This window comes from Pristiophorus japonicus, chromosome 4, assembly GCF_044704955.1.
Source record: "Pristiophorus japonicus isolate sPriJap1 chromosome 4, sPriJap1.hap1, whole genome shotgun sequence".
Taxonomy (NCBI): domain Eukaryota; kingdom Metazoa; phylum Chordata; class Chondrichthyes; family Pristiophoridae; genus Pristiophorus; species Pristiophorus japonicus.
The window spans coordinates 280,644,641-280,671,689 of NC_091980.1; the positions used below are offsets into that span (position 1 = coordinate 280,644,641).

The 27,049-nt window shown below is 42.6% G+C and overlaps 1 protein-coding gene across 1 annotated transcript in view; it reads right to left on the reverse strand.

The window, feature by feature from the left end:
• Nucleotides 1–26,740, reverse strand: part of LOC139263449 (leucine-rich repeat transmembrane protein FLRT2) — an 82,607-nt gene extending 55,867 nt beyond the window's left edge. Inside the window, exons 1-2 of the mRNA XM_070879548.1 lie at nucleotides 26,636–26,740; nucleotides 16,635–16,770 (exon numbers count right to left, since the gene is read on the reverse strand). The gene's annotated coding sequence lies outside the window, so the exon portion shown is untranslated. The remainder of the gene's footprint in view (nucleotides 1–16,634; nucleotides 16,771–26,635) is intronic.
• Between the last annotated feature and the right edge of the window lie 309 nt (nucleotides 26,741–27,049).

Below are 27,049 nucleotides of genomic sequence, written 5' to 3' on the forward strand. Positions count from 1 at the left end.
CAATCTATCCTAGCCAATTCACGCCTCATACCTTCAAAGTTACCCTTCTTTAAGTTCTGGACCATGGTCTCTGAATTTACTGTTTCATTCTCCATCCTAATGCAGAATTCCACCATATTATGGTCACTCTTCCCCAAGGGGCCTCGCACAATGAGATTGCTAATTAATCCTCTCTCATTACACAACACCCAGTCTAAGTTGGCCTCCCCCCTAGTTGGTTCCTCAACATATTGGTCTAGAAAACCATCCCTTATGCACTCCAGGAAATCCTCCTCTACCGTATCGCTTCCAGTTTGGCTAGCCCAATCTATGTGCATATTAAAGTAACCCATTATAACTGCTACACCTTTATTGCATGCACCCCTAATTTCCTGTTTGATGCCCTCCCCAACATCCCTATTACTGTTTGGAGGTCTGTACACAACTCCTACTAACGTTTTTTGCCCTTTGGTGTTCTGCAGCTCTACCCATATAGATTCCACATCATCCAAGCTAATGTCTTTCCTAACTATTGCATTAATCTCCTCTTTAACCAACAATGCTACCCCACCTCCTTTTCCTTTTATTCTATCCTTCCTGAATGTTGAATACCCCTGAATGTTGAGTTCCCAGCCCTGATCATCCTGGAGCCACGTCTCCGTAATCCCAATCACATCATATTTATTAACATATATTTGCACAATTAATTCATCCACCTTATTGCGGATACTCCTTGCATTAAGACTCAAAGCCTTCAGGCTTGTTTTTTTAACACCCTTTGTCTTTTTAGAATTTTGCTGTACAGTGGCCCTTTTTGTTCTTTGCCTTGGGTTTCTCCGCCCTCCACTTTTCCTCATCTCCTTTCTGTCTTTTGCTTTTGCCTCCTTTTTGTTTCCCTCTGTCTCCCTGCATTGGTTCCCATCCCCCTGCCATATTAGTTTAAATCCTCCCCAACAGCACTAGCAAACACTCCCCCTAGGACATTGGTTCCGGTCCTGCCCAGGTGCAGACCGTCCGGTTTGTACTGGTCCCACCTCCCCCAGAACCGGTCCCAATGCCCCAGGAATTTGAATCCCTCCCTGCTGCACCACTGCTCAAGCCACGTATTCATCTGCGCTATCCTGCGATTCCTACTCTGACTATCACGTGGCACTGGTAGCAATCCCGAGATTACTACTTTTGAGGTCCTACTTTTTAATTTAGCTCCTAGCTCCTTAAATTCGTTTCGTAGGACCTCATCCCTTTTTTTACCTATGTCGTTGGTACCAATGTGCACCACGACAACTGGCTGTTCTCCCTCCCATTTCAGAATGTCCTGCACCCGCTCCGAGACATCCTTGACCCTTGCACCAGGGAGGCAACATACCATCCTGGAGTCTCGGTCGTGGCCGCAGAAACGCCTATCTATTCCCCTCACCATTGAATCCCCTATCACTATTGCTGTCCCACTCTTTTTCTTGCCCTCCTGTGCAGCAGAGCCAGCCACGGTGCCATGAACTTGGCTGCTGCTGCCCTCCCCAGACTATCTTAGATAGTCTGCTCCCTGGTTGGTCCCGCAAGGTACTGTTCAAGGAAACTATCCCGGATATACTCTATGAACTCTTCCTCAAGGCTATCCTGGCCAATTTGCTTTGTCCAATCAATATGAAGGTTAAAATCGGCCATGATTATTGCCATTCCTTTTTTACCCAGAGAGTGGCAAGAAAGTGGAACTCACTACCACAGGGAGTAGTTGAGACAAATAGCATAGATTCATTTAAGGGGACACTAGATAAATAATGGAATATAAGGACATGTTGATAGGGTTAGATAAAGAGGGGTGGGGGGAGGCTTGTGTGGAGCATAAATACCAGCACAGACCAGTTGGGCCGAATGGCCTGTTTCTGTGCTGTACATTCTATGTAATTCTTTGAATGCTTAAAGTCGACTCTGATGTCCATTCCCACCCCCACCCCACATTGTCAAGTATCATGTCAACACTCGCTGTCCAGACAGACTAAATACTGGAGGGCTGCTCGTGCATTTGCGTCCATACCCCAGCATGAGTCAGTGCCTATAGGGGAGGAAGAGGAAAATTGGTGGGAGGAGATGATTAACACTGTGCATAAGCTCTTAGGTGGAGTATCTTAGGATGATTCCATGATATGGTGCTTCCAGCTCACTCAATCAACAGCAGTGTGGACTGGAGAATCAGGATTACTGTATTGTAGCCCTATCTCTGACCCAAGTTCCCTTCAAAAATGCCTTCTCCACTGAAAGTAGTGAATTGTGTAATCAACCATTCTATGCCCTTAGGCAAGGCCACAAACTCCGAATATACAGCCAGAACCTTGCGATACTTGGCATTGTCTTGTGTGGGCTTATCAGATGCGCTAGGGATGAACTCCAAGTGGGTCTTTGTCCAGGAGATTAATGGGATCAGTTTAACTTTCAGCAATGGTGTAAAACAAGCTACATTGGATTGGCTGCCCATTATATTTTCTATTCCATAGACTTAACTGGAAAAGAAAATCAAGCCGAGTGTATAGTAGGCGGCCAATCCAATATTGACCATTTTACACTTTCGCTGAAAGTTAAGATGACTTTTGTTTCCATTCTCTGTGCTGTGTCATTGATAATATTGTGTGAAGTTAGGGTGTGTCAGCTAGTGTAATGGCATGAGGAGCCTTTGATTCTGTGACCTAGCTATTGAACTCTAAGGAAAAGGGAAACATTATTTTCAGGAAGTGGATATTTTTGCCCCATAATGTGAAAGACTCTGGGGTCTTACAACCACCTAATTCAGAATAAATCTCAAAATTACCTCCGTGATTGCAATGAACTTGATTTCAGCACAGTGAGGACGAATAAGGTGGTGTTGGGCATCCAATATTCAACTCTGACTTGTTTTTCATTATGTGAAATGCTTTTGATCTCATTAGTAAAGTAACTGTTTTGCTTCACAGAGTGTTTGATACTTTTTGATTTATGTTTTAGAATGTTCAATACCACTCCCAGACAGATAGTTATCCAGCTCGTTTGCTTGTAAACTTACAATTAACAGCTTTAGTTGAGACACTATTCAACATATCCACTATTCTGTGGGAAAAAAATGTTCCCTCTAATCTTTAGGCTTATTTGAGGTGTTGAGGTGTGCTGAGGTTGTCTTCATATTATCTGTGGCTACAATCCAAGTTAAACAATCCATTTAAATCTACATTATCAACGGTTGTCAGTATTTTGAAGACACGGATTATGCTTTAAGCTACTTTCCTCCAGTGGAAACTAAATCAACTCGCAGGCCCTCCTCATAACTTAAAATTTCAAAATCCAGAATAATCCTTTTCACTCTTCTGTGAATCTTCATCAATGCATCATTCTCCTTTCAGAAGTAGGCTGTCTACAATATTATAATTATGGCCTAACTAGTGTTCTAAAGATCATGAAAATAAGTTGTTTTATCTTTAATAATCAAATCATCTCAGATGCATCCCAGTATTTGATGAACCTTATTGATAAGTTTCACATTGACTAGATACATTCAGTAGGTACTTTATATCCTTTTTTACTTTCCACATTTTAAAACTTGAGATACATTCATATGTACACATATTTCTTGTTTCCTGTTTGTGTGTATTGTCTTACAATTGCTCACATTATGTTCCATCTGCAGTGCTACGGCATTTCTGCTTAATCAGTTCAGATCCTAGTGAATGGTATGAATTACCCTTATATTGTCAACTCACCTCAGTTGGTGAGTTCAGGGCCAGGGGTCCAGGGGCAGCATGGGCCAGCCCACACTGCGATATGTGTGCGCGGACTGGGTCCGTGCAGCAGAACAGGTTTCCAGTTGTCTTGGGTAATCTTTGCCACTGGACCAAGACCTAGCTCGGTCAAGCCCGTGTGGTGGCTGGTGCGCAACGGCCACCATACGTTAACAAAATCCATGCACAGACATCTTCCACCCTTGAGGATGTAGTCGGGTTCTTCTTTCGAAACACCTGTGAACTCATCCTTTTTTATTGGCATGGAAGCAGGTCACCTCATTTCGAGGGACCACCTATGAGTGAGGTAGTATTCTTGCCTTTGCATTCAGAAGGTTGTAGTACAGTACAAAAGGAGTACTGCATGGTCAGCAGTCCAATCCTTCAGGTATGATGGTAAGCTGAGTCTCTGTTTATTGGTTCAAGGAACATTAAAGATCCAATAGCACTACTTGAACAAAAGGGAGAGTTCACATTATTTTCATTCTATTCCATCTGCAGTTCCATAGCCTATCGACTTAATTAGTTCTGATCCATTCAGATTGAGCAAATGTCACAGGAATATACAAGACTGACTTGTGCTCGCTGACCTACATTGGCTTCCGGTTAAGCAACACCTAGATTTCAAAATTATCATCCTCATTTTCAAATCCCTCCATGGCCTTGCCTCTCATTTCTCTGTAACCTCCTCCAGTCCCACAAGCCAGCCCCCACCCAGCCGCCTCCCCCCCCCCGCCCCCGCCAAGATGTCTGTGCGCTCCTCTAATTCAGCCCTCTTGAGCATCCCTGATTATTGTCGCTCATTGGTGGGCGTGCCTTCTGTTGCCTAGGCCCCAAGCTCTGGAACTCCCTGCCTAAACTTCTCAGTCCCCCTACCTCTCTTTCCTCCTTCAAGACACCCCTTAAAACATATCTCTTTGACCAAGCTTTTGGTCACCTGCGCTAATTTCTACTTATGCGGCTCGGTGTCAAATTTATTATCTCATAATACTTCTATTAGGCGCCTTGGGATGCATTAAAGGTGCTATATCAATACAAGTTCTTGTTGTTGTAATTTGTTTATGCTGTTACGGCCTCCTGAAGCTTAAAATATAACCCACTCATTTCTGAAGCTTTGTACAGTATTTCTGTAATAGAAACATAGAAATGTTGGTTTGAATTTATCAAAAGGACCTCTTTTTGTACGGAATTATTGAATCTTTTAGTCAGACTAGCTTCAGATAGGCTTCTGTAGTCCCAATGGAACAGCTTCATTTCGCTTCTCTGTTTTTGCCGCTTGGTTTTTGTAGGTACGGTTAAAATCAATACCAAAAAACCTTTGAGTGGCTGATTCTTGATGTGTCAGGGAGTTCTTCAACTTTGGAAGCTGAGACCAATCCTAGTCCTCACCTAAAGCATGCACTTTCCAACATATCTGTCAACCTGCAAACATGGAAATTAGGAACAGAGGCCTTAAAAATCAGGTCACCAGGGACTAATAGTCAACATTAGAAACACTTTATTTTGCTATATATAGTTCCATGAATGAACAAAAGTGCTTGGGCTAGACTTTCCCTAAACCCTCCCACCGCCGGATTGCTGCCCAAAAAGACTGCTAAGATTCGTCAAAAAATGCTGGTGAAAAATTCCATAAAAAAGGGAAAAAATACAGCCTGGCAAGAAAATAGATCTTACACGTAGATTCTTGAGTTTCTCGATGGTTAAACATAAAACTTGGAAAAATGGGCGGTTCTTACCAGAATGGACGGTATGTAGTCAAAATTTAGACCGAGGCTGCAATTGGAGGGGGGGCGGGGGAACTCCAAAAATATTTTTTCAATGAAACAAAAATTAAAAATTTAGAAAACATTCTCAAGACCCTTTTTAACTTAATCGTCATGAAAGAATTTTAAAGCAATTATAAAAAAAACCTTTAACTTACCTTTCTTTGCATAGTACTTACCTACCGCCCTGTTTCTGGCAGCTATTCGTGGGCGTTTTTTTTTGATCTTACGTATGGGTCACTGTTGAGGCAAACCTTGGAAAGTGGAGGTTTTCTCGGCGGTGCACTCAGATGCACATGGACGGCCTGCTCCCCAGCGGTATTTTGAAAATGTCGGCAGAACTATTTCAAAACTGAAGAGGAAACTTTCGCTGGATGGTTTTCCGCCGAAAAAGAGCTGTACTGCCGAGAAAACCGCCGAAAATGAAGAGGAAAGTCGAGCTCCTAATGTTTTAAGTTTTGGTACTAATATATGTTATGGGCTTTGCCACGTTGTAATGGTTCCACAAATCCAATTCAAGGAAGTTTCAGTTTGGTCTGCAAATCTGGAATGCTCAATTTACACTTTACAATCGGAGGATTAGCACCTTGTTGTATTTGAAACTCTCTATCTGAAAAGACAATATATTGTCACGCTGTCTATCTGAGGACTGTGCAGGAAAGCAAAATTTAGCATTTCAGAAGTGGTTTTGAAGATGTAGAAAGCGGAAGATTTACCAAATATTAGGATCAAGAGTTTTAAGCATGGAAACCATTTTAAAATTCTGGAATGCAGTTCCAAGTTTAGGGGCGCAGAGCAGGATTAAAATTCAGGCACCAAATCTTCTCACCTTGAACAAACTGAGATAGTCGACAAACATGCTATAGCGAGCAGGAACCCTGGCTGATACATGCAAAGGCACGAGGGTCAAGTGTATCAATCCATTTGCTTCATAAACTGAGATGAGCTAACTCCATGCAGACTTTACATAGAATGTACGGTGTTTATGCTCCACAAGAGCATCCTCCCACCTACTTCATCTTACCATATCAGCATAACGTTCTATTCCTTTCTCCGCCATGTACTTATTTAGCTTCCCCTTAAATGCATCCATGCTATTCGCCTTAACGACTCCATGTGGTCGAAAGTTCCACATTCTAACCGCTCTTTGGGCAAAGAAATTTCCCCGGAATTCTTATTGGCTTTATTAGTGACTATCTTATATTCATGATCATGACACAGATATGCCATGATTTAACTGAATGGCAGAACACGCTCGTGAGGCTGAATGGCCTACTCCTCTTTCTATATTTCTTTTCCCAGATGTGCTTCAGCAATCTACTTTTAAATATGAATAATTGTCACCCAGAATATTCGTAAATTAGAACGGCCCATACACTTTGTGCAGCAGGTTAGAGTTCTTTGTGTTGGTTGAAACACATGTTCTCTAGTTTTGAACTCCTCTCCCACAAGTGGAAACATCAGATTGGGGGTAGAATCTGGGACCTTTTGGCTCAGTATACACCACAAGGGGCATTTAAGCTCAAGGAACGGTTTGGCCACGGTATACTTTTACATATGTGCACTCGTGTTTCAGAGCTTCACAGACTGGGAATTTGAGCACGGTAGTCAGTGGGGCCTGCAAGAGTTTCCATTCACTCAAGTGAATGGATAAAAGATCAGGTGAGGTGAGTTGACTTCTTCACCTGAATTCCCAATATGCGCTAGCTCCATGCTGGAGGCACAAAATCATGATAACGGCTGTAGTTTGCACATCCGTTATTGTGCCAGAAAATGTTCACCATGCAGGTTTTTTTTAAACAATTCATTTGAGCTAGAACACGAGATGAATTAGATACGTTAAATTAAAAAATAATCATGAGAAGAGAAAACAACTACAGTGTGCTTTACATTTTGGTTTCCAGGTGCTGTTCCTTGACAATTATTTGAAAGCTATGTCAGGGGGGTCTTTGGTTAATATTTATTGGGATTCTTTGCTGCAGACAACTTCCTGCCCATGGCTGTTTCAAGGTCTTACTGTTAACTATGGTACAATGAAGCTCTTTTTTTTGGCCATGTGTAACCATGCGCAACAAATTCTCAAATCTAAACAATTCATCATCACAAACTGAACAGCGTGACACCCGGCTGGTTGAAAGTAAACATACTATACAGCAAGACCATCTGTATGTTAACCCTTGGATTGGACTGGGATCTTTTATTTAATAAAAGTTAATGCAAAAATTTTGGAGATCTCCATTTTGAATCTCCTCACTGCCAAATAAAATCTTCCTTTGAGCAAGGTTCTCGGCTTCAGTGGCTTCAGTCTACCAGTTGGTGGCTTCCATACAGTGCTAGCACCTAGTTAACAGGATTACAGTGTGTAAAGATTAGCCCCTATCGATAGGAATTGTACGCTTCAAGCCTCAAGCAAATGGGCCTTGTCAGCTGGTGCAATGGGCTGACGTAGGGTGGAGGCCGACGATGTTGTGAAGACGGAAGAAGGCCGTCTTTGTTATGGAGAGGATATGGGGCCAGAGCTCATCTCTGGGTAAAACAGGATGGCAAAATTGCTAAACTGCAGTCTGGTTCAGCCTGAGACTATTGTGTTTCTGTGTTTTATTAAACATACTTGAAGCACAATTGGCTGAGCAATCTATTGCCAGATCTGGCTTGACCACATCAAGCTCTACTGGGGTTCAGTCTCCTCTGCCAAAACTCCCAGGATCATCCTGGCTAAACACTGAGAAGGTCAAAGCCATTGTCTTTGGCCCCCACCACAAGCTCGATACCTGTGTCACCACTTTCATCCGGTTCCATGCCCATTGTCTCAGACTGAACCAATCTGCTCGCAACCTCAGCAACATGTTCAAACCTGAGTTGAGCTTCCGTCCTCAAATCCTTTCCATTACAAAGTGCAACATCCCCACTGGCACCTGGGAATCCCTGGCCCAAGACCGCCCAAAGTGGAGGAAGAGCATTCGGGAGGGCACTGAGCACCTCAAGTCTCATCGCCAAGAGCATGCAGAAATCAAGCGCAAACAGCGGAAGGAGCGTGCAGCAAATCAGACACCCCACACACCCTTTCCTTCAAACACTGTCTGCCCCACCTGTGACAGAGACTGTAATTCCTGCATTGGACGATATAGCCACCTGAGAACTCGCTTTTGGAGTGGAAGCAAGTCTTCCTCGATTTTGAGGGACTGCCTATGATGGGGATGATTATGAAGACTGCCTACTTCCACCTTTCTGCTAAATTCTACTCTCCCTGGTTGTTCACTCAGTCATTGCTCCTACCTCTGTCCAGCTGAAACTTTCACCCTTGTCTTTGTCACCTCTAGACTCGATTACTCCAGTCATTTGCTGAAACATAGAAACATAGAAACATAGAAAATAGGTGCAGGAGTAGGCCATTCAGCCCTTCTAGCCTGCACCGCCATTCAATGAGTGCATGGCTGAACATGCAACTTCAGTACCCCATTCCTGCTTTCTCACCATACCCCTTGATTCCCCTAGTAGTAAGGACTTCATCTAACTCCTTTTTGAATATATTTAGTGAATTGGCCTCAACAACTTTCTGTGGTAGAGAATTCCACAGGTTCACCACTCTCTGGGTGAAGAAATTCCTCCTCATCTCAGTCCTAAATGGCTTCCCCCTTATCCTTAGACTGTGTCCCCTGGTTCTGGACTTCCCCAACATTGGGAACATTCTTCCTGCATCTAACCTGTCTAACCCCATCAGAATTTTAAACGTTTCTATGAGGTCCCCTCTCATTCTTCTGAACTCCAGTGAATACAAGCCCAGTTGATCCAGTCTTTCTTGATAGGTCAGTCCCGCCATCCCGGGAATCAGTCTGGTGAACCTTCGCTGCACTCCCTCAATAGCAAGAATGTCCTTCCTCAGGTTAGGAGACCAAAACTGTACACAATACTCCAGGTGTGGCCTCACCAAGGCCCTGTACAATTGTAGCAACACCTCCCTGCCCTTGTACTCAAATCCCCTCGCTATGAAGGCCAACATGCCATTTGCTTTCTTAACCGCCTGCTGTACCTGCATGCCAACCTTCAATGACTGATGTACCATGACACCCAGGTCTCGTTGCACCTCTCCTTTTCCTAATCTGTCACCATTCAGATAATAGTCTGTCTCTCTGTTTTTACCACCAAAGTGGATAACCTCACATTTATCCACATTATACTTCATCTGCCATGCATTTGCCCACTCACCTAACCTATCCAAGTCGCTCTGCAGCCTCATAGAATCCTCCTTGCAGCTCACACTGCCACCCAACTTAGTGTCAACTGGCTTTTCATACTCCACTCTCCATAAATGTCAGTTTGCAAACCCCGAATTAACTGATCTACATCTCCCAACACCTTAAATTTAAAACAAATGTGTTTCAATCTTTCCATGGCCTCACCCCCCACTCTATCTCAGTTACCACCTAGAACATATAACCTACCTGCTTCCCATACTCTCCACTTCTCTCACTCTGGCCTCTTGAGCATCCCCTTCCTTTTAACACATAATTTGCAGCGGTGGTTTCAGCTGCCTAGGTCTTACTCTCTGAAATCACTCCACCTGCGTCCCTTCCTTTAAGAAGCTCCTTAAAGCCCACTCCTTTGACCAAGATTTAAGTCACCTGTTCCAACCCATTTTAGGCTTTGATCCAATTACTTCCACCTCTATAAAGCATCTCACGGCAGGTGGTGCTGGTGGTGGTGGTGGTGATGGTGGTGTCAACCAGTGGCTCAGTTGGTAGCAACCTCACCTTGGAGTCGGAAAGTTATGGGTTCAAGTCCCACTCCAGAGACTTGAGCACAAAAATCTAGGATTAAAGTGCAGTGCTGAGGAAGTACTGCAACGTCGGATGAGATGGTAAAGCAAGGTCCTATCTGCTCTCTCAGGTGGACATAACAGATCCCATGGCATTATTTAGAAGAAGAGCAGGGGAGTTATCCCCGGTGTCCTGGCTAATATTTATCCTTCAAATCAACATCACTAAAAAAGATTATCTGGTCATTATCACATTGCTGTTTGTGGGAGCTTGCAAATTGGCTGCCGCGTTACTTACAACAGTGACTACACTCCAAAAGTACTTATTTGGCTTTTAATTACTACCAATAGACTATTTTAAGAAAAGCTGCCGTTCCTAAGCCTTGATCAAAACAAGCAATCAGAAATGAAGGAAAATTGATATTCAACAGCATAATAAAGAAAGACTTGGATTTATACAGTGCCTTTCACGACCACCAGATGTCTCAAAGCGCTTTACAGCAAATGAAGTATTTTGGAGTGTAGTCACTGTTGTAATGTAGGAAAAAGAGAAGCCTCGAGATAAAGGAATACAATTCTTGACATTATTTAAGATACAGCTACTTCACCTGAATTAACACACCAATGTTTGTGCACTACTGCACATCAGCGAAACTGCTATCGTGACATTTTCTCATGAATACAATGAGAGATGAAGTCCTTACTACTCGGGGGATCAAGGGTTATGGCGAGAAAGCAGGAAGGGGGTACTGAAGTTTCATGTTCAGCCATGAACTCATTGAATGGCGGTGCAGGCTAGAAGGGCTGAATGGCCTGCTCCTGCACCTATTTTCTATGTTTCTATGTTTCTATGAGAGCTGCATTACAATAGATCATCTATGTTAGATAGAGTAATTGTAAACTGATTATTCAGGTTCCCTGTCCAAAAATAAAAGCAAAATTACTGTCATATCAATTAACATGCAGGATATTTTTCACAAGTAGATCTGCTTTGCAGTGCGAACAGCTTTTCCCACTCTTTCAGAATAGCATCTTGTACACCATTTATACCTGTGCTGCAGACTCACACCAACTTTTCACACATAATGGCATTGGTTTTATTTATTTCCATTGAATTCTGGAATATTAATATCTACTGATCACTTGACCATGCCATTGTCTGGAGCTGCAAATACTTAAGAGCTGGATTACTAAACTGTAAAAATGACAGATAGAAACATAGAAAATAGGTGCAGGAGTAGGCCATTCGGCCCTTCGAGCCTGCACCACCATTCAGTAAGATCATGGCTAATCATTCACCCCAATACCCCCTTTCCTGCTTTCTCCCCATACCCCTTTATCCCTTTAGTCGTAAGGGCCATATCTAACACCCTCTTGAATATATCTAATGAACTGGCATCAACAACTCTCTGCGGTAGGGATTCCACAGGTTAACAACTCTATGAGTGAAGATGTTTCTCCTCATCTCAGTCCTAAATGGCTTACCCCTTATCCTTAGACTGTGTCCCCTGGTTCTGGACTTCCCCAACATTGGGAACATTCTTCCTGCATCTAACCTGTCCAGTCCCGTCAGAATTTTATAGGTTTCTATAAGATCCCCTCCTTCTAAACTCCAGTGAATACAGGCCCAGTCACTCCAGTCCTAGCAATAACGTCCTTCCTCAGATTTGGAGACCAAAACTGAACACAATACTCCAGGTGAGGCCTCACCAAGGCCCTGTACAACTGCAGTAAGACCTCCCTGCTCCTATACTCAAATCCCCTAGCTATGAAGGCCAACACACCATTTGCCTTCTTCACCACCTGCTGTACCTGTATGCCAACTTTCAATGATTGATGCACCATGACACACAGGTCTCATTGTACCTCCCCTTTTCATAATCTGCCCCATTCAGATAATATTCTGTCTTCTGTCTTCGTGTTTTTGCCCCCAAAGTGGATAACCTTACATTTATCCACATTATACTGCATCTGCCATGCATTTGCCCACTCACCTAACCTGTCCAAGTCAACCTGCAGCTTCTTAGCGTCCTCCTCACAGCTCACACCGCCACCCAGTTTAGTGTCATCTGCAAATTTGGAGATATTACACTCAATTCCTTCATCTAAATCATTAATATATATTGTAAATAGCTGGGGTCCCAGCACTGAGCCCTGCGGTACCCCACTAGTCACTGCCTGCCATTCTGAAAAGGATCAGTTTATCCCAACTCTCTGCTTCCTGTCTGCCAACCAGTTCTCTATCCACGTCAGTACATTACCCCCAATACCACGTGCTTTAATTTTGCACACCAATCTCGTGTGGGACCTTGTCAAAAGCCTTTTGAAGGTCCAAATTCATCACATCCACTGGTTCTCCCTTGCCAACGTTACTAGTTACATCCTCAAAAAATTCCAGAAGATTTGTCAAGCATGATTTCCCTTTCATAAATCAATGCTGACTTGGACCAATCCGGTCACTGTTTTCCAAATGCACAACTATTTCATCTTTAATAATTGATTCCAACATTTTCCCCACTACTGTTGTCAGGCTAACTGGTCTATAATTACCTGTTTTCTCTCCCTCCTTTTTAAAAAAGTGCTGTTACATTAGTTACCCTCCAGTCCATAGGAACTGATCCAGAGTCGATAGACTGTTGGAAAATGATCACCAATGCATCCACTCTTTCTAGGGCCAATTCCTTAAGTACTTTGGGATGCAGATTACCAGGCCCCAGGGATTTATCTACCTTCAATTCCATCAATTTCCCTAACACAATTTCCCACCTAATAAGGATATCCTTCAGTTCCTCCTTCTCACTAGATCCTCGGTCCCCTAATACTTCCGGAAGGATATTTGTGTCTTCCTTCGTGAAGACAGAACCAAAGTATTTGTTCAACTGGTCTACCATTTCTTTGTTCCCCATTATAAATTCACATGAATCTGACTGCAATGGACCTATGTTTATCTTCACTAATCTTTTTCTCTTCACTTATCTATAGGAACTTTTGCAGTCAGTTTTTATGTTCCCGGCAAGCTTCCTCTCATACTCTATTTTCCCCCTCCTAATTAAACCCTTTGTCCTCCTCTGCTGAATTCTATATTTCTCCCAGTCCTCAGGTTTGCTGCTTTTTCTGGCCAATTTATATGCCTCTTCCTTGGATTTAACACTATCCTTAATTTCCCTTGTTAGCCACGTTTTATTTTTATTCCAGACAGGGATGTACAATTGTTGAAGCTCATCCATGTGATCTTTAAATATTTGCCATTGCCTATCCACAGTCAACCCTTTAAGTATCATTTGCCAGTCTATTCTAGCCAATTCACGCCTCAAATCATCGAAGTTCCCTTTCCTTAAGTTCAGGACCCTAGTCTCTGAATTAACTGTGTCACTCTCCATCTTGATGAAGAATTCTACCATATTACGGTCACTCTTCCCCAAGGGGCCTCACACAACAAGATTGCTAATTAATCCTTTTTCATTACACACCACCCAGTCTAGGATGGCCAGCCCTCTAGTTGGTTCCTCGACATATTGGTCTAGAAAACTATCCCTAATAAACCATCCCTTTCGTTGCTTGTTCAGCCATGAACTCAATGAATGGCGGTGCAGGCTCGAAGGGCCAAATGGCCTACTCCTGCACCTATTTTCTATGTTTCTATGTTTCTATGTTACTCCAGGAAATCCTCCTCCACCGTATTGCTACCAGTATGATTAGCCCAATCTATATGTAGATTAAAGTCGTCCACGATAACTGCTGTACCTTTATTGCACGCATCCCTTATTTCTTGTTTGATGCTGTCCCCAACCTCACTACTACTGTTTGGTGGTCTGTGCACAACTCCCACTAGCGTTTTCTGCCCTTTGGTATTCCGAAACTCCACCCATATAGATTCCACATCCAAGCTAATGTCCTTCCTTACTATTGCGTTACTACAAGTCTTGGTCCGAATATGGATGAAAGAGCTGAATTCCAGAAGTAAGGTGAGTGACTCGGTGAGAGTGGCCTTGACATCAAGGCAGTATTTGACCGAATTGGCATCAAGGAGCCCTAGTAAAATTGAAGTCAATGGGAATCAGGGGGCAATCTTTTCACTGGCTGTCTTACCTAGCACAAAGAAAGATGGTTGTGTTTGTGGTTGTTGGAGGCTAATCATCTCTTGTAGATTGCAGCCAGGGGTGAACTCTCTCGCAAAATATTTTTTAAATTATGCCATGAATATTAGCACACAATTCCTTTGCTCACCATTTTTATGGAGGAATTAACCCAGTTATTTAGAAACATTTAATTAATAGCAGAGGATTGTATCCAAATGCATCAGCAAGAATAACGTCACCATGTGCAACTCCTACTAAAATCTCTCCCTGGTTGCTCACTCAACACTTCTTGGTGTTCTTGTGTTATTTTCAGTTGAGCTTCAAGCCCCATTTCTTAATCTATCACCAAGAATACCTGTTTCTACGTCTGCATCACCTTCCTGTGCCCTAACATAAGCTCACTTCTTCCACCACTGAAACCCTCAGCCCGGCCTTAGTCACCTCTAGACTCAACTCCTTCAAGTCTCTCCATACCGGCTTCCCAAGCTTTTTTTTTTTATTTGTTCAAGGGATGTGGGCATCGCTAGCAAAGCCAGCATTTATTGCCCATCCCTAATTGCCCTTGAGAAGGTGAAGGTGAACCGCCTTCTTGAACCACTGCAGTCCGTGTTGTGAAGTTGCTCTCACAGTACTATTAGGGAGGGAATTCCAGGATTTTGATGCAGCGATGATGAAGGAACGGTGATCTACTTCCAAGTCAGGATGGTGTGTAACTTGGAGGGGAACTTAGAGGTGATGGTGTTCCAATGCATCTGCTACCCTTGTCCTTCTAGGTGGTAAAGGTTGCGGCTTTAGGAGGTGCTGCCGAAGAAGCCTTGGCAAGTTGCTGTAGTGCATCTTGTAGGTGGTGCACACAGTACATCAGTGGTTGAGGGAGTGAATGTTTAAGATGGTGGATGGGTCGCCAATCAACAAAGTTGCTTTGTCCTGAATGGTGTTGAGCTTCTTGAATGTTGTTGGAGCTGCACACATCAGGGCAAGTGGAGTGTTTGCCATCACACGCCTGACTTGTGCCTTGTAGATGGTGGAAAGGCTTAGGGGGGTCAGGAGGCGAGACACTCGTTGCAGAATACCCAGCCTCTGACTTGCTCTTGTAGCCACAGTATTTATGTAGCTAGTCCAGTTATATTTCTGGTCAATGCTGATACCCAGATGTTGATGGTGGGGGATTCAATGATAATAATGCCATTAAATGTAAGGAGGAGGTGGTTAGACTTTCTCTTGTGGGAGATGGTCATTGTCCAGCACTTGTGTGGCGTGAATGTTACTTGCCACATATTGGCACAAACCTTAATATTGCCCCGGTTATTAGCACAAACCTTAATATTGTCATGCGGGCATAGGCTACTTCATTATCTGAGGAGTTGTGAAAGGAACTGAAGATGGTGCAGTCATCAGCGAACATCCCCACTTCTGACCTTATGGTGGAGGGAAGGTCATTGATGAAGCAGCTGATGATGGTTATGCCTAGACCCCTGCCCTGAAGAACTCCTGCACCAATGTCCTGGGGCTGAGATGATTAGCCTCCAACAACCACACACACAACCATCTTTCTTTGTACTAGGTATAACAGCCAGTGAAGAGATTGCCCCCTGATTCCCATTGACTTCAATTTTACTAGGGCTCCTTGTTGCCGCATTCGGTCAAATACTGCCTTGATGTCAAGGCCACTCTCACCAAGTCACTCACCTTACCTCTGGAATTCAGCTCTTTTGTCCATATTCGGACCAAGGCTGTAATGTGATCTGGAGCTGAGTGGTTCTGGCAGAACTGAGGCAGAATTGGTGAGCATGTTATTGGTCAGTAAGGGCTGCTTACACCTTCCATTACTTTTCTGATAATTGAGAACGGTAATTGCCCAGATTGGACTTTTCCTGCTTTTTGTAGACAGGACATACCTGAGCAAGCTCCAACCTGCATAGACTTCACTGCATCTAAAACTCTTCCACCCACAACCTATCAGGTACTAAGTCCCGCTTCTCTATTACCCCTGCCCTCACCAACCTTCATTGGCTCCTAGTCCTCCAACAAACTGAATTCAAAATCCTTGTCCGGATTTACAATCCTTCCCTGACCTTGCCCCACCCTATGTCCCCAATCTTCTCCAGACCCAGATGACAGTCTGTACCCTCCAATCTACCGACTCTGGCTCCTTTGCATCCCCTGTTCCCTCCATTCTACCTTCAGTGACAGAACCTTCAGACATCTAGATCCTACTCTTTGGAACTCACTCTCTCTAAATCTCTCTGCCTTGCTACCCCTTTCAAACACATTCTCAAAACTAATCTCGTCAACCATGGTTTCAGTCACTTACCCGAAATCTACAACAGCTCAATGTCTGTTCTCCCTCTGGAGCACCTCAGGATGTTTTTACTGTGGTGAAGCTGCTTTGGAAATGCAATTTGTCGTTGAGCATTTGTGAGCTAATTTTCTCACAGTAGGTTCAAGGTCTGTGAGGGAACATAATGTGGAAATCAATATCTGAACCAATTGATCACATTAATAACAATAACAACTTCCATTTATATAGTGCCCTAATGTAGAAAAACATCCCAAGGCACTTCACATAAATGTAATCAAACAAAAAATGGACGCCGTGCCACAGAAAAGGTGTGATTAAAAGCTTAATCAAAGGGGTGGTTTTAACAAGGGCCTTAAATGAAGAGCGAAAGGTTGAGAAGCGAAGCAATCAGGGCATGGAATTTCAGAGTGTGAGAACTCAATGGCTAAAGGCACTGTTGTCAATCGTGTGGCAAAATCAGTGGAGGATGCACATGAGTCTAATGTTGGAGGAACGCAAAGTTATTAGATGGTTGTAGGACTGGAGAAGAATACGGAGATAGGGAGGGGGTGAGGCCATCAAGGGACTAAAATAATTTGAGGTATTAAGGGACGGGAAGCTAATGTCGGTCAGCAATAACACTTCTTATATTGCTGCACATTGTTAGTTTGAGTAGATTGCATTTTACTGTTTGAATTTGTTTTCTAGTCAGCCTAGTGTCTGATACATGTGAAAACCCATTAGCAAAACCGGAGAAAGAATGCGTTTGGTTTGACACAACTATACTGAACTGGTTATTGGCATAAATCAGAAGGGAGGAAGAATTTAATTTACAAGTACCATTACTGTCATTTGTCTGAGAGCTTGATGTACTCAAAGTGTGAGCTGAGTCCTGGATTGTTGGTGAAGTGCGAAGGATTGAATCCTTTGCTCTTTAAAGAATTAAGTTCAAATTATGACGCATTTGAACTGTAGGTTTGGGATTGTTTAAGCATGGCTAGCTCAGTAGGGGTAGCAGAATTCCATATTTTAGAAGAATCCTTTTGCTGTGCTAAGAGCTTCTCTGCTCAAGCAAAGTTTCTGTTTGCTCGATATAAAACACAGACTCTCTTCCTAAGTCTAGAGAATTTGGACTTCCATTAGCAAAAGCCAATAGTTAAGGAGTCCCATCGCCGTCAGGTGTGCCCAAGGGTACTGCTGGAAAATAATCGCCTAAAACTACACAGATATCCAGAACACAGAACACTGGTAAGCTTGCTGCTGCTTATCTACCTAGGGCTGTTAGGGCATTTGCTGGCAGGATTGTCTTGATCTGAACTGGAAGAATTCCAACCCCAGTGACAAATCCACCTTGTGTCAGCCATGGTTCAATGGTGGCACTCTTGTCTATGAGTCAGAAGGTTGTGGGTTCAAGTACCACTCCAGAGACTTGAGCACAAAATCTATACTGATTCTCCAGTGCAGTACTAAGGGAGTGCTGCAATGTCAGAGGTGCCATCTTTTGGATGAGATGATAAACTGAGGTCCTCTTAGGTGAACGTAAAAGATCCACCATGTTTCCCTCCATCCAACTTGATTGTATCTCTGTTCAAATTAACATTCCTTCTACATTATCCTCTGGCTGGGGATTCTAGAACTAGGGGTCACAGAATAAGGAGTTGATCATTTAGGACTGAGATGAGGAGACATTTCTTCACTCAAAGGGTTGTGAATCTTTGGAATTCTCTATTCCAGAGAGCTGCGGATGCTCAGTCATTGAGTATATTTAAGACAGAAATTGATAGATTTTTGGTTACTAAGGGAATCAAGGGATATGGGGATAGCGTGGAAAGATGGAGTTGAGGTAGAAGATCAGTCATGATGGCAGAGCAGGCTCGAAGGAGTGAATGGCCTACTCCTGCTCCTATTTCTTATGTTCCTATGTTATTTCATGCGTCATCAAAGATTCAGTTTGGCTGGTCAATCATCAGCAACATGCTGGAGTACTGCAAATCTACATGTCTCTGGTATCGATTGTTGATCTGTCACAAAGGATCAACTCAGTTCCAATCTCCCATTGCCAGGCGAGTAATTCTGGAGCCAACTTGCGCCCAAAAAAACCCCACTTACATTCCTCATCCCACCACCATCAAGTGGACCATCTTCCAGAATTTATATGAGCCAGAAATTTGAATCTTTCTATTTAATTAAGAACCGTTCTGTTTCAGGCTGACATAAACTGATCAAATAATGAGAAACATAGGTGAACGGCCATAGCTGTAGTGCAAACACTGGAAGAGTGTGTAAGAGTAGGATGACGCGAGCTAAAAGTAGGGATGGGGCAGAAACTATGTCATAATTCAAGATTACATTGGATTGTGGTGGATAAAGGAAAAGGAAATAGTGATATGGGAATAGGGCAGGGCAATGTAATTAGAACCATGTGCTCGCATGGAGGGTAAATGCCGACATGGACTGGTTGGACCAAATGGCTTGGTGCTGTGTTGTAAGTTATGTAGTTCTATGCATGTATAACACACGAGTTAGAGCATCAAGCAGCCGGTGCCAGAATTATAATTGTAACTTAATCTGAGCTGTTTCCCAGCACCATGCACGAAGGGAGAGTACAATCCAATCAAACCTGAATTTGCTATTCTGTAAATGGTATGCCAGTATGTCTCTGAGGGCAAGGAGCGAACTTTTGTCAGATCACAAAAATAATCCAAAATCATAACTATTTCACAGGCCATTTTAGATCTGCTGATTCTTAAAGCCTCTTTTTGGCTAATGCGTGCACAGAAAAAGAGAGAACTTGGAAGCTGCTGTTACAACAGTTAAATAAGTCTGATGGAACCATAACACCGATGATGTAGATCTAAAGAAGAAAGACTTGCATTTATATAGCACCTTTCAACACCGCAGGACATCTCAAAGTGCTTTACAGCTAATTAAGTATTTTGAATTTAGGGATATTGAGATCGGGCAGGAAAGTGGAGTTGAGGTCGAAGATCAGCCATGATCTTTTGAATGGCGGAGCAGGCTCGAGGGGCCGTATGGCCTACTACTCCTCCTATTTCTTATGTTCTTATGTTAAGATCCTGGAAAACAATGAACAGGTGTAGACAACTATGAAATTAGTCTTGATTTCAAAACAGTGAAGATACAGGGAGGACGGGTAGCAATTAGTTTGGGAGGAATGAAAGAAGAATGTTCAGAGCAGCAATGACTATTGAAGTATCAATAAAACAGGTGCAGACATTAAAGACTGGGATGAAGAGAAAGCAATTGGAGGCTAGTGCTGAAGGAAGAAATGGCTATCAAACGACAAGCTTCTCTTGTACACAGCCCAGGAGTGCCCAAGAGGTGCTAGTTTAATCATCGGGGCTATATTTTTTCTATCTGTCATGTGGAAAAGTCAAAAAGCAATGAGGTTCATTCAAGTCATGAGTAATGTTGAGTTCCAGCAGAAGCAGTTTCAGAACACTGTTTCTGTTTGCTTCCCGTGAAGCACCCTACTGCTTGTCTACTCAGTCTCCCAAAGTAATTACACAATGAAGCTCATTTCTTCCTGTTGGATAACTACAGCTGAGTTAACTGAAGACTGTGGGAAGCTTTCAGTGCGACTTGCTGGGCTTTAGTTGACCAATATTTTGAACTACTTTAGCCCTTGAAAAAACATTTATTTGGTGTAACGTTTACACTTTATTTTCTTTGTTTAATTACATGGAGCATTTATAAGGATCAATTAGATACAATGCAAGAGCTTAATGAAATAAAATGATTGGTATGTACATGCTTGTTAAATTTGAGCACATTCATCATCATTATAATGTTGCCTCTGAAAAAGGCTGCGAGCAAAATCTAGTACAGAATGTTAACCATTTTATGACTGAACACACATCTAATTATTATTAAAATACTTTGACATGTTTAAAACACAGTGCAAGACTATTATGCGACCACGTACATTTCGGAAGTAGTGTGTACTAGAAATTGGGTGGTACAGTGATAACATACTATCCTAAAATCCTTTCGTCTCTGGGACCTGTGTTCAATCCAACTTGGGTTGATGAACGTCTCCTTCTGTGTTGACTATAAGGTTGCTAACCGTATAAATTGGTACTCTTAGTAATAGAGGCCAAAAGGCTGGCTGGTGGGTGGGAACCAGAAAAATCACACCGATTGAGCAATGGGGTGCTTTTCTGAGACTAAGGCTGGTGCACAATGTAGAGGGAACCTTGCTCTGCATGTGATACATACGGTGGCTCAATTGGTAGCAACATCGCCTCTGAGCTCAAAGGATGTGGGTTCAAGTCTCACTCCAGAGACTTGAGCGCAAAAATCTAGGGAGTGCTACACAGTACAGTGGTGCTGTCTTTCAGATGAGATGTTAAACCGAGGTCCCGTCTACTTTCTCAAGTGGATGTAAAAGATCCCATGGCACTATTTCAAAGAAGAACAGGGGAGTTATCCTCGGTGTCCTGACTAATATTCAGAAAATAAAACAAAAAGTATTTTAAAAAGATAGAAGTTGTATATTCTGGTGGCATTTTCATTAACACATCAGCAGAATTTCAGGACAGATTTTCCCTGCTCCTGTGTTTGGGTGTCATGGGCTGCATGGGCACAGCATACAGGAAAATGGTGGCTGTGCCTTCTGTTGGCAAAGGCCTAAGCTCTGGAAGTCCCTGCCTAAGCCTCTCTACCTCTCTTTCCTCCTTTAAGATGCTTCTTAAAACCTACCTCATTGACCAAGCTTTTGGTCATCTGCCCCTACTTTCTCTTTATATGGTTCGGTGTCAATTGTTTTGTCTTATAATATTCCTGTGAAGCATCTTGGGAAGTTTTAGTAGGTTAAAGGCGCTATATAAATAAAATTGTTGTTGTTGAAAATCAGGAAGGAAGAAACGTGCATTAATCAGGGAGCCTGTCTATTTAAATAAAATTGGGTGGTGTCCCTTCCAGGTGTGCAATCCATCTAGTCGCTGTATGTAAACAATCCAATACACTAAGGAAGAGGAAAAATCTGTCCTAAAACCCAGACATAGGGATGGAAAATTCAACTTTGGCAGGGGCACAAAATGGGCACCAGATCAATCACTCGTTATGCTCCCTGCCTGATTTTCCTTGCCATTGAAATCAAAAACATCTGCTGCTCTAGCCCTTAATGTTCCTGTGCATGTGGACATAGTTCTGAAGTTTTACAGACAGTAATTCAGAAGGTTGAGACAGATGATGTCTATCAGTGCCTTCCAGCACCAACTGCACACAAGATTACAGAGCTAGTGGGAGGGCACCTCACTTGCATGGGGCTGGTTCTTGGGGTGCTTCTTTGGCACCCACCTGAAACATAAAAGCAGAAATTCTGCCGGCTACCCACCTGTGGGGAGGGATTAATCAAGCCTCCCTCCCAACCCCATCACTGCTCAGATTTGCCCCTGCACAAGGGGGTAGATCCTGGCAATTAAAATGTTGTTTTTTTCTTCTTTAAGGGTTTCAGACCAATGGCCAGGCCAGATTCAGTTGGTGTGGCCCAAATACACCCTTGATGAGGCCAGTAAGCCTCATCTCACTCAGTGTACCACCAACATACTGGGTCTTCATCCCGGGTGGGAACTCTCGGCTTAGGGCATAGATCCGATGTAACTGAATCTCCTGCTGGTCTCCCAACTAAGTTATGGGCAAGATTCCAGTATAAGCCCCCATGGAATTTTAGGGCCATATTGTTTGGATTCCAACTCACTGGATCTTGTTGAAGCAAAGAATCTGAATTGACAGAAATATGAAGCAATACATCTACTGTATGAATAATATTCTACAATCATTAACGGCAGGAGTGAATAAATCTCATTTTCAAACTGCACATGCTAAAGCTTTAAAAAGAACAAGACCTCTTGCTAATCAGATTTAACCCATTTGGGTCATTAATGAGTTAATATGGCTGCTACTTTGGATTGTTACAGGAATGCCATTTAAATCTAGGTGTGATCCAATCCCATTCATAATGCATTTGGTTCAACCTATTATTAAGCACCAGGTATAAGCTGATTAATTCATTTCCATCTGTTATAACATGATTCATTTATGTCTCATATTCAACTCTGAATCATGTAATGCTATAAACTCAGGAAGCTGTATGCCCATAACAACAAAGGTGCCGATATTGGAGAACAGAGCAAGCTGTGTTGGCGATGGAGGAATGTCTAACATCTGAGATAGAGCCGTATACAAATTGTACATATCTCAGTCTGCCGGCTATTCAACTGCTATAAAGGTTCTGATGTGCTTTTGTGCATAGTATGTAGGTTTGTGGCGATGGAATAGGATTAATGTATTCAATGTTATGGTACCTGTAAATCTTAAAGTTTAAAATGTACAATATCAGAGACCTTATCGTCCAATTAGTGCAAAACAAAAACAAAAAGGCTTATACATTGTGAAATTCATTGAACAATCTAACTATTGTAAGACACCCAGACTATCATCTCGTGATGTAGCTGCAGGAAGTATTCACTGCAATTTCTGCTGAAGGTATGAAATACAAGTCTTTGGCGGGATGCAAAACATTTCTCTCCGTGAACCCATTGCCAGGGACTAAGAACATTTCCTAATCTTGTCCACCACCTGCTGAAGAAATGCGAAAGGACCCTTCCTAATACGTTCCGCTATCTTTAGCACCGACTGAAGTTCACAGCCTGTCTCACCGATTCGCTGCGAGACAAATGGATTGAATTGTATCGGCTCTCGCTGCCAAGTATCTGAGATCAGCGCGCTGACAGGCTGAATTGCTGAGAATTAGGGATCGATAGAAAGTGTAACAGTTGACCGTTGCGCGCGGTTTAATGTGCCAAAGGGAAGTCTCAAAACGCACCAACTTTTGAAAGAAATACAAATAAAAGGCGCGAGAGATGGAAAAACAAAATCTGGCGAGATTCCAAAAATAGTTTAAAGAAAGCAGTGCTTTTGGTTATGTGTCGCTTCTGTCGGACACATGGACAAACAAGTCAACAACCGTGAATGGTGGGTCGGCGAACAGCAGCATTTCAACACAGAAATCATCAGGCCACTGCACACTAGGGGTTGTGTTGCCATTAAATAGTCTCCACATGCCCGGAGACCTCACACATAATGAGCCAGAAAACTAAAGCACAGCACACGACAGGTGATGATATATCTCGCCAGCAGCTTCTCTTAAAAACCCAGTGCCATCCAGCCATTCCCATTGAGACTTGATTATAATATATAAAATGTTACATACGGGCTGGAATAATCCGGGCTGTTTCGCAGGTAAAAAGACGAAATGATTTAAGTCACTTATTAAAGCGCAGCTGGGCGTACAAGGGAACAATCAATTTTGCCTTTCACCAATTATGACATCTTGCCCAAGGGCAGAACCAAAATGTTCGTTTTACATAAGAACATAAGAAATAGGAGCAGAAGTAGGTCATTTGACCCCTCGAGCCTGCTCTGCCATTCAGCCCCTCGAGCCTGCTCTGCCATTCAATAAGATCATGGCTGGTTTTACTAAAACAATTTTGATAATGGTTGTAATAAAACAATTTTAAACGCGCAACGGTTTTAAACACGAGTATATGATCGACTTTAAAAAAATGACACCAATCCCTCTCATACTGAAGTACTTTGCATCTTCAAATCTATAATTGTCACATTGTAACATTAACTATTCTCTTCCTATATTTAGCTTAAATGATTATAAAATACTAATTGATTCAAGCCCATTTTAAAACCCTTGGACACACAACTAACAGCATAAACATGTGGAGACTATTTGTTGCATTATCTAGTCAGGTCTTGAAACTTTTTGGATTTGAAATTTGAAGATTTTTTAAAATTTTGTGATGGAGTAAAGAGCAATAAATTATCTGAGGAGCCATTCGGTGTCCCTTTGAGTTCAGTACTTTCTCCTGCCTCTCGTTAATATTTATTAGACTAGATTTATTTTGTAAATGTGGTTTCCTTTTAGGGTTTTTTCCGTAAGTCAGTTTATTTGTTTTCTGCCACTAGGGAGTTGTGTCTTTTTTCCGCTCCTTTCACTGTCCGCATGCATCATTTTAAAATAGTTCAACGCATGTTCGGGTGGCCAAGTCGGATTATGTTAGTTACAGCGAATTGCATACAATTTACAGCACAGAAACAGACCATTCGGTCCAACTGGCCTCGGCTGGTGTTTATACTTCATCCACTCTTCTTCATCTCGTCCAACAACATATTCCCTTCTCCCTCATGCATTTATCCAGCTTCGCCTTAAAGGCATCTTTAATATTCGCTTCAATTACTCCGTGTAGTACCGAGTTCCAAATTCTAACCACTTTCTGGGTAAAGAAGTTTCTCATGAATTCCTTATTGGCTTTATTAGTGACTGTCTTATATTTATGACCCCTAATTTTGGACTCCCCACAATTGGAAACATCTTTTCACTGTCCCCCACAAGTGGAAACATCTCAACGTCTACCCTATCAAACCCCTTCGTAAATTTAAAGACCTCAGGTTACACCCTCAGCCTTCTCTTTTCTGGAAAAAGAGAGCCCCAGCCCCGTCAGTCTTTTCTAATAGTTATAGCCTCAGTTGCCAGCGCTGCTGGTGTACATCTGGTTTAGCACGAGTACACGCTGAATGACCAGCTTTCTTGCTTTGTCAGACAATGATTCTTTTTAGTAACTTAGAAATTTACTCAGTGGATTAAAGGTCAGGTTAATAAGGGAATTTTTAAAAAAACTAATTGTCCGACTTAACTTGGAGCCCATATCGTGTCTGCCTTGCCGCTTCTATTAAGTGCTCTTGTTCAACTGGACATCTGAGACCAGTAATGAAGACATTTCTTTCAGCGTGTGTTCGCTGAGTCTAAAGGGCTTAACCACTAGCAAAAAAAAAAATATTACAGTGAAATAATTTTAAAAACATCTAACGTGTTCTTAATTGAAACATTTATTTCCGTACCCCTGGCATATTGAATCAATTCGGATCAGTTTGTCACAATGGATAATGGAGACCAAGGCATAACTTTAGTTAAGAAGTGACATAACTCCTGGGCTGCAAGATTTTGGGTCCTTTTCCCCCACAATAGAAGTCAGATGACAGTTATGACTACCTTTTGCTTAAGTAATACTACTTTTTGCATGTCATTACAACCAATATCTCTCTTTTTCCCCATCTACTTTTATGGTTTAATTTTCACGACGGAAAATGAGCGTTGCGTGGTCAGAACTTTCGCAATGCAGATCATTTAACAGGCGAGGATAAAGAGAGAGGAAAGAAACTGCAATGCTTTAAAATCTGGATTAAGAACGGGTAAAATGCTGGAAAAACACGGCAGGTTGGCCAGCGTCTGATATGGGGAAATAGCAGGTTCAGGTTTCGGGTGTAGACCCTTGGCCAGTTGGACTGCACCTGAATTGTTCGCCTTTCTCTTTCCAGCATGCTAATGGACACGAGTCATGGTTTCAGCGATTCAACAGGCAACGTATTTCGTGATTTTGCAATTATGCGGATAGTGGAAGAGGAATTATCAACTTGAAATAAATGACAATTGCGGCACTCTGTGTGAATGAACTGGCGTGATAGCACATGTATGAGAAGGGAACTCGAGCGAGAAAGATAGAGCACTTAAAGGAAACAGAGAGGGCAATTGAAAGGGAGTTAATTAATCAATTTTTAGCAAAAGCTCCTGAAATGTCACATTGAGGATACCCACTAAATGCCCATGGTAATTACACACAGATAGTGGTACTAGGTTTCGCTGATCTTGCTGCGATCACATATATAATGCAAACTGACCGAAAGTTTTTAGAAATTGTGCAGAATGCATGACTAAATCTCGACTCCACTACGCGTCAAGCAGCAAGCTCCCGTGTTTGAAGACTGAGCACGTTGTTTAACAGCCACGGGCCTGATTTCTAAGCAACGAGACTTAATACTTTATGAATGAAGAATGCGCCTGCAGCTTTATCCAGTGCACAGAATAGTCGGTAATTTAGCACTCGTCTGCCTCATTATGGCAATTTACAACTCCGAGCCATTACAAGTCAAACACTTACCTTAATGATTGCACCTAATTCAGATATCTGATAGCTGGCCGTTTCTGCTCACACACAGTCGCACAGAGATCCACTTTACTCGTCTGAAGGGGAAACCTGTTGCAGTTGTTGGGAACTGAATGAAGTTCAAGCACTCGTGGACTCAGAAGTCTGAAATGTGAAAACGCCCCCTTTGCTGATCTCACCAGCCCACAGATGTAACTTAACTCTTCCAGGCCACTCAGCGGGCCCTGAATGTTGGGTTTCGCCACTGCTGTCTCCGATGAGCTCACAGGTGGAGTCAAGTTACGCGGTGCCATGCTGGGGCAGAGGAAGTTACAGTTTGCGCAGCGAGAACTTGGCTGACTTAGAATAAGTCATTAACAATATTACTTTCTTTGCCACTTTTTAGTAGAACAAGAAATCTAGTACTTT